The sequence below is a fragment of the Miscanthus floridulus genome, chromosome 5 (genome assembly GCF_019320115.1).
Source record: "Miscanthus floridulus cultivar M001 chromosome 5, ASM1932011v1, whole genome shotgun sequence".
In the NCBI taxonomy this organism is placed as follows: Eukaryota; Viridiplantae; Streptophyta; class Magnoliopsida; order Poales; family Poaceae; genus Miscanthus; species Miscanthus floridulus.
The window spans coordinates 71,494,825-71,503,929 of NC_089584.1; positions in this window are offsets into that span (position 1 = coordinate 71,494,825).

A 9,105-nucleotide genomic window follows, 5' to 3' on the forward strand; every position below is an offset into this window, starting at 1 on the left:
CGAAAATTATAATGATGTTTCTCCAATTAACCCTAATATAAGCCGCCACAGCATGGTGTACCTGCAAAGGAGTCCATGTTTTCCTGCCAAATCTTTGATCATTACGTGCTTTCTATATATACCACAAAGTTATGAGAATTTTTTTGCATTAAGGAGGTTTGAACTAAATCATTAATAATGACCGATCATCCTCAATTGTAAGAGTTTCAGTTCGAAGAGGAGGAGTGGCTGAGAACCAAACTGCACGGGCAAAATCACAGTGAAAAAATAAATGTGCATCAGTTTTAGTTAATCCACAGGTGGTGCAGTGTTCATCGTTGAATATCTTGCGGCTCTGCATCCCGTGGCCAGGGCTCTTCGAATAAGTCTCCAGGTGAAAGTCTTGATGAGAGGTGGTATATTGTTTTCTTTCCACATTCGCTGAAGAATCTGTTGGCTTGCTGCTGAATGCTTCTTGATTCTATCGACGGGAGTTGAACCTGAGCCTATGAACTTAAAAACTGTAAATATTTTTGGTCGTGCAGTCGTCTTTTGTTGCTGGAGTCCACCGGAGAATGTCCTGGCGCTGGCTGTCCACCGTTTGTACTTGGGAAATAATTTGAACAGCTTGAGGATCAAAGATGGTGGAAAGGAGCTCCAGGTTCCAAGTGCGAGTGCCAGGGGACCAGGGATCAGAATTACACTCGGCAGAGGAGAGTGAGTGACAGGAGGAAGAAGATGGCTGTGAATAGAGTCCCAGATTTGACACCAAGGAGAAGACCAAACGGACGTATTGCCATCATGAATTTGACAGATCACATTGTGGGCAAGATCTTTTTTAACCTGGAGAATGTAAAAGGTCCTAAACGGTCAGAGGGGGTGAATAACCTATAAAAATTTCTATAAAGACAGTAGGACGACTTGTTAGATAACCAAATGGCGAAATACAATTTGCTCTAGCTCTACTCAAAAGGCAAATCACCTACCAACAATTCTAGTCAATTATGATCACTAGGTACTCAATGGCTATATCACTACTCACTACACTAGTTGAGCTAGCTAAGAACTAATTACAACTAAAGAGCTAAACTACACAACTAGCTACAACTACCACAAGCTCTACACAAGGTAAATACATAATGTAATACAAGAGAGTGGTAGAGGAGATATATCGCTGTGGCAAGTGATCAATCAATGAATACCAAAAAATACCAATGAGACAATGATGACACAATGATTTTTCCTCTGAGGTTTACTTGCTTGCCGGCAAGCTAGTCCCCGTTGTGGCGATACACCTACTTAGAGGTTCACGCGTTAATAGGCATCACACGCCTAACCCGCAACCGGGTGTCGCACAACCAACACAAGATGGGGATCCACAAGCCACGCGTAATCTACTAGAGTTGCCTTTTCGTGATCTCCCATGGAGAAGACATAAGAACCCTCACAATCACCACAATCGGAGCCGGCAACAATAACCAATAGCCGCTCAACGATCCTCCAATCACCAGGCCATCTAGGTGTCGACAAACACCAAGAGTAATAAGATCTCCACTAGCCCAAATCGCCCAACTAGTGCCACAAGATGCAAGACCACTATGTAATGCACTAGAGGCTCTTCAATCTCACTCAAGATGATGAAATCAAGTGTAGAAGTGAGTGGAGTGTGTTTGCTTGCTCACAATATGAAATCACAGCACTTTGGGGTTCCAAGAGAGTGGCCATAGCCGGCCAAGGGGGCTATTTATAAGCCCCACCTTGAAATAGAGCCGTTACCCCTTGGTGCCAAATTCTGCCTAGGCACCGGACAATTGACGGTGGCACCATCCTAGGGTGGCGGTGCCCCCCAACGGCTGACTCAACGGCTAGTTTGACTAGCCATTAGGGCACCGGACAAGGGTGGCAGTGGCACCGCCCTAGGGGGCAGTTGAAAGCCCTAATTTGGTTTTGAATAATTGATGAAACCTATGGACTGATCCTAAGTGCTAAGTGTGTAGACAAGAGAGGATAGTCCATTCCAAGTGGTGGAGCAAGAGGATGATCATGGTGGATGGTGATGACCAAAACATGATCAAGTGCTCAACTTGGAAAAGAAGAAAGAGAAAAACAAAACCCTTTGGAGATCAAGGCAAAGGTATTGGTTAGGGTTTTGGTTTTGGTGATCAAAACACTATAGAGAGTGTGATCACATTTAGGATCGATAGCCATACTATAAAGAGGAGAAATCTTTGGCTAAACGGTTTACCGAGTGCCACTAGGTGTCATGATTCCTGCATATGCATTTAGGAACCTAGTGTGCTAACGTTGACCCTTGTAAAATGCTTTGAAAAATGCTAACACACATGCACACAAGTTCTACACTTTGTAGTCAGCAAGTTGGAAGCAAGGGCGAAGTGGTTGTGGACTTAGAAAAAGAAAATGAGGCGAAGGTAGAGGACTAGATGTTGGCTCTATCCTGATCGAACGCTGCCTAGCTGAGTCCGGTCAATTATAGCAGTGGAGGCGTTGCTGGCCGAGAGCGAAGAAGAGAGACCGAACACTGGCCTCAGACGCACGTGGTGCGTCTGATTAGTGTTTTCAGAGGTGGTGGTGCTCGGCTGATGATCGGATGTAGGAGCCAGCGTGCGACCGGATGCGTAGGGCCTGCATCAGGTCAAGGTTGACGTACGCTGGCATCAGCATTGCAAGCATGTGAAGAGGAGCTGAGTACTGACCGAACGCCTAGGTGCATCAGGTCACCTCTGACCAGACGCATTCGGCCACTTAAAAATGGCTCTAGAATCTCTCTGTACTCGATCAGACGCCACATTGTGGTGAGTTTGGTCGATCCTAACTGCGAGTCCTGTCATGACTTAAGTTATCACGCGTTCGGGACTTGACCATTGGAGATGAATGACTGAGGTTGGAAGGGGGGCCACGTGGACGCCATCCGTGGACTGGACGCAGCCGACTGAATGCTGAGGCGCATCTGGTCAGGCGAGTCCGGTCAGCCCACGAGTAGAAAAACGACTATATTTTCATGGGGCATCTATAAATAGTGTTTGTCTAGCCCTAGGCTCTCTCTCTTGGCACTTTGATATACTTGACATCCTTGTGAGCCTAAGCAAACACCTCCCACTCATCTCCATCATTGATTTATCATCATAGTGATATTGGGAGTGATTCCATATGTATTTGCTTGAGTGATTGCATCTAGTGGCACTTGGGGATTGTTGTGGCTGCGGAGTTCTTGTTACTCTTGGTGGTAGCCGCCACCTAGATGGCTTGGAGTAGTGGAGGAGCTTTGGCATGTGTTGGTGATTGTTCGTGACCGGCTCCGATGATTGTGAGGGGTCTTGTACCTTCTTCGGTGGAGAGTCGAAAGGTAACTCTAGTGGATTGCTCGTGTCATTGAGTTACCTCACTTGTGGGTAGGTTCTTGTGGTGTCCATTTGTTGGACGAGGTTCGTGCAACACCTCTTAGCCGCCAAACAACCAAGTGTTGGTCGACACAACGGGGACTTGCGTGTTGTTGGTATATTTAACACACAGATAAATCTGCAAGTCAACGGATACTGCTGTAGCTTTTACCTGAAAGTATTCTAGGTATCGTATCTACAGGGAAATGTGTGAGACTAACTATGATCTAACTTAACTAGGGGTAGCAATAAGGTTGAGATAAATAGGATCATAGAGAGGAAAACTAAGGTTCTCTAGTTTTGACTTGGGTAAGCTATGTCTTCTACTATTCAACTAGGGACATTTCAAGGGAAAGACACCAACAGAGGATGCTTTACTTCGTAACCGCGTCCTACTTGCACGTACAGACAGGAGGTGGACTACAAAGGATCAATGAATCTATATAGTATAGTCTATATAGAACTAATGTCACACACGCGATCTACCACCATCCGGAATACAGGGTGCATCCACGATTAACCTAAGTCTAAGCACCACGCTTACACTTATGATTAATACTTTAACCTAGAGCATCTATAGATTAAAGCACTCAAAAGAGAGTCATGATCCTGATGAACAATATAAACAATTACTTATTTGAATCAGAATTTGATTTCCAGAGAAATCTCAAAGGTAAGCTTAAGTAGAACTTGGATCTGCCAAGGTACAAGCCATAGAGAGAGCACCGACAGGATGACACCTCCTCCAAACTTTTCCCTCACTCTCTATCTCACTATTATTTACAAGACTAGATCTTATGGAGGACTAATCTTCTCTTGATAGATTGCTCTGATCCTCATGATATGAATTAGGGTTTCAGGATGGCTCTAGGGAGGATGGTAGGGGCTGGTATATATAGGCTAGAGCATCCAACGTGAGCCCTTGGATCAAACCGACTTAAAGAATGGTGTAGATGCAACCTAGGAGGCGGTGGAGAACCGACATTGCGATGCAGAGGTTGATAGGTGGGCCCAGGCACCGAGCGGCCTGTAGGTGGGGCCGGGTGGCCCCACATGGCAGCCCCTCAGGGTCTGCTTCGGTGGATAGTCTCATGGAGTCTTCTAGAATCCTCCCACGCTATTTATGCGGCGAAATTCCATAATTTCCTTTGATGAATAGGCCCCTCTGACGGTTTTCTAGATAAACCCTGCTAAAAACACAGATTTACCAAAACTCATAGAATTTATTAGTTTAAACTCCTATACCTATGTTTGGTGATGGAGTTAAGTATAAATACAGGTTATGTTGACGGTTTATAATTGATGTTAGTGTCCGTCAATAAGTTCCCCCAAGCTTAACCTTTGTCAGTCCCTGAGCAAAGCTAAACTCAGCAATGGACCAGGAGTTGCTACAATGTTTTCATGCCTCAAAAGTACACATGCGTTCAATAAAAAATTCTCCTTCGGATTAGAATAAACTGATCTGACTTTCAAACTTACCCATATTACCTTCAACCATGTGGCTTCTTAACCTTCACTTGGGTCTTGGGCAATTGAAAGACAGAACAATCAAGTCAAGCACTATATCTCAAGTTCTTTGTTCCAACATTGTTCTAGAGTTTTTATAAGTTTTCAAAATAAAACTCTGAGATTCCATTGTATGACACTCTCAAGTCTCTCAATATATGTGGTATTTGTGGATCCTCACCAAAGGCAATAAAGATTTATGCCTTTTTTTTCTCTTCCTACAACTAAAGCTTATGTGGAGTTCATAGGTAGGGAGAAAGCTTGAGCATACTTGCAATGCATATATTGTAAAGTCAAACAATGGATCCAAAGAGAGTTAAGTCATACAATCAAATCAAGATGTGCATGTGTGACGATATATGGTGGATATATATGGTGGCTAACCTAATTCTACTACGCTCCTTGAAAACATATCTCTCCTTTGAAACTTGAAAACATTTGCTAGAGAGCAGGGGCTATCTTATTCATCATTCATTTTTTAGGCGGGCATCGAAGTACCCATTGTTTTAATATCTCGGGCACTTGTCCATTTTTTCTCATCTCTTTTATTTTTCTTCTCTTTTTTATGAATAACCTTTGCATAGCCCCATGTCTCTTTTCTATAATAAAACTTTGAGAGATAACAACAAGAACTTGGAGCATTTATTTGGTGGATGAGAAACCTATCAAGCATGTTTTTGGCATTTGCTCCCAGTGTAGGAGTAAAATATTTTTGGGTGGATCTAGATGGAATGCATGTTTTGCGTACTCCCAGTGTAGGAGCATCAAGTATCTGTGGTGTGTATGTGATCTTGATTTTAAGAGCATGACAAACCTCCCATAAGGATCAACAAAGCTTGACAAAACTCAATGCAAAAGCAAGTAACATATATGTGGAAGTTTTTCTAGCCTAAATAATATGTATGGCTCTGGTAGGAATTTAAGCTTTGTCATATAGGAACTCATCATGTAGCATTTTTGTGTTTTTCAAAAGATAAAGCTCCAAAACTTTTGTGTCATTTGGAACAAGATAAACAGCAGCTCATACCTTCTCATATCATATCCATCAATTACCTAGACTTAGATCAAGCATTCGCTACCCACGAGTTTTAAGTTCAGAGTAAATCTTTATATCAAATCAGTCGTATCCAAAACTCGAGAGAATTCAAGGCTGAAAACTAGGTACTTAAAAGGAATTACAACAGAGCAACTAATCATCATTTCCATTTAAGAGATTATTCTGAGTCCTCTTTATTTTATTCAACTCTTAAAAATAAATTAAAATAAACTAGACACACCTTTTTTTTATTTTGTTTTCAATTCACCATTTTCTTAACTATTTAAAAGAAACTAAAACTATAACAAAGGGAAAGCATACTTACCTGGATACACGGGAGTGCTTCTCCCCCAAGCTAGCTTTTTTGTTGAGGGTTTGGTGTTTTAAGTCCTTCAAACTAAACTTCTCCTTGTGAAGTTCATTGATCAAGTACCTTGGTTCGCTCTGAAGATGAGGATTCTTGTGGTGGCGCCTCTAACGGTGATGTCACCTTTTTTCGCCAAACCTGTCTTGGTTTTAAGTTTTTTATTTTGGTTTAGCAGGTTTAGAACCTTTACTTGTAGAAACCGGGGAGTCGACTATCTTCCCTCACACTTTGCTTGAAGTGTGTCCTACTCCTAAGACAAGATAGAGATCAAGTGCATGGGCTCTGTTGGTGGGAAAACACCAACATAACTAAAAATTCATTTATTCTTCTCTAATTTTAGGCACATTGAACAAGATGCAGTTGATGTTGTGTGTTTTGTTCACTTATGTCATGTGTGATAAGATCAAAAGATTCAACTGCTTAACCTATGGAAGGATTGTCCATAAGGTATTAATCTTTACATGATTATGACTATCATCTGCTAGAATTAGGATGCACACTTTTTAGCTTATTTGGCAAAGAGTATGGGATCAATAAAGCGGTGCTAGGAACAAGCTTAAAGAACAAGACATGCTAAGCTAATCAGGTTTGATCAGGTAAATTGTAACTCAAACATATTTTGTTTCTTATTTATGTGCCTACCAGAATAAAGGAAAAACTTTTAAATAATAACCATTTACCTTAGCATGTTACCTTTGTCATTGGAGCGTAATGTCACCATATGACGAATGATAGATGACTCGTGATAGTCCTTTCCTTTTGCTTGAAGTTTTCCTTGTTCGGCTAGTCTCGCAGCTTGAGCTGTTCATGAGCTTCTTATTTTCTAGTTCACACATTTCCTTTCTTATCCTTTTGTCATGCCATCTTTCTGCTCTTCGATCTTTTGACACCTTGTTAGACCTTTTGCCTCACTCATTATTTTATGCCTACAAAGGATTAGTGGACAACACATACCCAAAGGAATATACAATTTTGAAACACGGGTTGTTTGTCTAGAATTTTGTAATTTCCCTCTATGCTAATGAAAAGATGGTTTTGTGATTACTTTAGTATAGAGACCATGTTTTATACAAGCATGGCTCAAGACAAAGGTAACTTGCAGCAAAAGACAAAGTGAATGAACTTTGATACTTATAGTTCTGTCATCCATGTTGAATGAGGTATGTAGTTCTTACATCTATAATGAATGAGTTGTGTCTTGCTTCATCTCTGATTTGAATTAATCTTGTGACTTATTAATATTGAATTAAAAGTTTCCTGTATAGGGTTAGTCCAACAAAATGACCAGTATCTACTATAGCATATTCTTTGTTCAAAAATCAACCTAGACACCACGTCTAATTTGATTCAGGAAGGTATTTTAACCTAAGCACCATGCTTAATTTAAAAGCCTTTGGAAGTATGATCAACACCCCTAAACTAAGCTCCATGCTTAATTTAAAAGATGTATGAACATATTCCAAACCTTGAACATACTATAGTAAACAAAGGTAGCATGAAAGCATTACAAAGATTTATTCAATTGAAGATGAAAGAGCATGATTGTTATTGAGCATGATTTCAAGGTAGAGACAACCAAGATGAATTAGCAACATGTCATAAGATTTTTCAAAGAAGCCCATCCCCCAGGCTTGAATTTTGCAAAGCAATGTCAAGTTTGGATGGATGTGATTCAATGTTGCATGATGATTGGTTTGACATACCTTGAGTCATCATACTTCATTCTTTTTTGCTTCAAACCTAAAATGGTTAGTGACAAAAATACCCGAAGGAATATTTTCACAATTATATTTCTATGCTCACTTCACAAGGGCATTACAACAAAAAGTGAAAGCTCATGTTATCTCCCGAAAGTGCTTGCTTTAGGACAAAAGCTCATCCATGGGAAACCTTCTAATTGCACTCAAGTTGGCAAAATGGTTTCCTTTCCAACATCAACCTTTGTGTACCTATCTTAAGATTCACATAGCGAGATCTGCAATATCTATGACAAACATATGCATCGACAACCACCCTTTCAAAGTTTTTACGAACATGAAGTATGAGGGGTTGAAAATCTCGTGTATGGCAATGTTGGAGAGACCAATTGATGAGGACATCACTCCTTTGGATGTACCCGCTAATCCTCCAACCGTCATGCAAGGTCCAATGACCCGGGCTCGAATGCGTCAACTCAATTTAGAGGTGAGTTCATTCTTAAGCGATACTTTTCATACTTTTGAGAATAGACTACTACCTAATGATGTTATCTTGCTTAGGAACATTGAAGAGGGTCATGAGGGACTGAGAGGAATAGGTGGAGGCATTGATGACCAGCAAGGACGTTCAACAGAAACCGGAGGCCCGGTCCACATGATTTCGAGTCTGCCTCGGCCTTCAGGACTAGTCTGCCTTAAACTGGTCACCCAGGGCACATCCGAACTCTGTTTTCGACGATCCACCTATGGTTGGAAAGCTAAGTTGATAAGGAAGCCAATATAAGTGGTTTCACATCAAAATCCCTTCAAAATCAATGGGACTTGTTGAAACAAGTCAGCATCCAGAATCTACTAGGGTGCTACGACACCGTCTTTTGGTCCGTTGGACCGTGTATCGTGTTTGGGCCCATTAGGGGGCGCGTCTAGGGTAGGCGATGACCCTAAGACCTTTATAATCATACGCCACCATTATCATTAGGTTTTGGGTTTTGCTTAGATTAATCTATCAAGAACAGTTTTGCCGTTCATCGGTTTATGAGACCCCAACTTCATGAGATTAATCATTCATCTGTAATTTACTTGCTTTCTTTCTTGTTCTTGCTTGTGTTCTTCGTTGCACAG